We start from the raw sequence: 2,160 nt of genomic DNA, 5'->3' as shown, positions 1-2,160 counted from the left end.
ACAAAAACAATATGTAATTATATATTGTGAAATATTTATTTCTAATTATAAATAAATGAAAATTTGTCTTGAAGCATGGAGATGGATAGAGGAGCGGTGCCTCGGTTCCTAAGACCATCGAAACTATGTGTTTTCCGATGGTCTTAGGCGACCCCTGTGAAAGGGTCGTTCGACCCCCAAAGGGGTCGCGACCCACAGGTTGAGAACCTCTGCTATAGCTGATGTAGCCAGGAAGCTGCTCACAATCTTAATTGGTTTGGCATAAATAAAAGCTATTAGACTATTTACACTTACTATACACTGTTTTCACCTCTTTCTGTGAATTCCTTTTTGTGTGTTTATCAGGTAATAAAGCTCATTATTAATCTTTTTTTTTAAATAAATGTTTTAAGAAGCATCTGATATATTAATGTATTTATTTTTAAAAATTAATGTGGATGGATAAATGCTTTGGGATTACATTGTCTTTTATATAAATTTATCTTCCATAGAAAATATACAGATTTAAATAAAATGGGTAATAATATAAAGAAAACGGCACCATTAGAGATTAGATTTTGTGCTGCCTGTGGTGATAATTCTCATGATTAAAATGAGAGCAGCAGTTTGCAGTGCTCATGCTGCTGTGCTAGAGAATGGATCATAAAACGCATTTTGCACTTTTTATAATATTGCATGATAATTTACATATTCTATTTTTGTTCTCAGGATTCTTCCATTATCTATATTTAATGAACATGTCAGCTTGCAAGATAACCATGAAAATTTTGATTTGGAACAGACTGTCTGGAAGATGCCTGCCCCAGAAATCTTCATTTCTTGCTCCCTGAGGGCAAGAACCACTGCCTGTTGAATTCTCTGTGTATCCACTGTATCTATGCCTGGCCCGTAACTGGAGCCCAATAAATATTTGTTTAATGGTTGTATGAGAAAGTTGAGGCACAGCTAGGTTAGGACCTTGGCGTAAGGTCACCCATGAAGTTACTGGCAGAGCCAGGGCAAGAATCCATGTCTTCTGACCCCTGCTCTGTCAGTGGTTTAATATAAACCTTGTTTCTGAGAAGCACTGCTTTGAGTCCAGCACCTGGCTCTCCTGCCCTGGGCTCTTTGCTTTGAAAGGACCCACCCTGGCCTTTTCTAGTCACCTTCCTTCCTAGGGGGTAAGGAATTCTAAGAGCACATCCCCCTCAACCCCAACCTGCTCCCCAACACACACACATTCCAGACTAGGTTCTAGCTGCCAGGGACCCTTGAAATTCCTGACAAATAGCCAGAAGCCCACTCCCAGGGCCTGTGCAGTCTCTTCTCTGGGTGTAGACAGGATAAGTGTGTGCACACCTAGGCCTCAACGATGGTCAAAGGGCAGCCGTTGGAGGCGGTGGGGCTGAGTCAAGTTTGCTGGGGTACCCACACACGCGTGAGAGGCCCCTGTGTTTGGAAGAAGAACAGACCATGGACTGGATGCATGGTTCTCGTCTTGCTCATGGCCCCTCAAATGTTAGGGGTGGGCCTGCCTCCATAATAAACCTGGTTCTCCCCACATAGTAGATGTCGTTTAATCCAACACTCAGTGAATACCTGTACTGTGCCAGGCACTGTGATAGATATTTTCAAATGTATTTTTTCATTTAAATGTTACCCTTACTTACGAAGGCTCAGAAGTAGCTTGCCTAAGGACCCACAGTTAATAAGGTGCAGAGCTAACTGCAATAACCAGTAATTGTGTGTGTGTGTGTGTGTGTGTGTGTACGTGTACATATGTGTGGATATGTATTTTTTCATTGAAAATATAATGTTTGATTAAAAAAATGAGAACAATTTAAGAAAGTATAAATAAATAGTAAAATTTCCATGCCAGGCTCCGAGTCAGAAACAGTTAATTTTTTTGTTGAAGATACCCATATATTTTACAACGTACCACTAACAATTTTTTAAATTTTTTTTTAAAGGTTTTATAGGGGAATTGAAGGAGGGGAACAGTGCTGGGGAATTGGGGAAGGGGAACAGACAAGTTGCTGTCCTTTTGTTCTTCAGTCTAGTTGTGGAGGATGTCGATTCACTGGCCCATGTTGGTATTATGATCATTGTGCTCTTCCCAGGTGAGGCAGATAGGTCGCTGGCCTCTGGACAGCTACTCATGGCGGCTCACGGCAGCTCACA

This window comes from Hipposideros armiger, unplaced genomic scaffold, assembly GCF_001890085.2.
Source record: "Hipposideros armiger isolate ML-2016 unplaced genomic scaffold, ASM189008v1 scaffold_349, whole genome shotgun sequence".
Lineage (NCBI taxonomy): Eukaryota > Metazoa > Chordata > Mammalia > Chiroptera > Hipposideridae > Hipposideros > Hipposideros armiger.
This window is presented reverse-complemented; position numbering follows the sequence as displayed.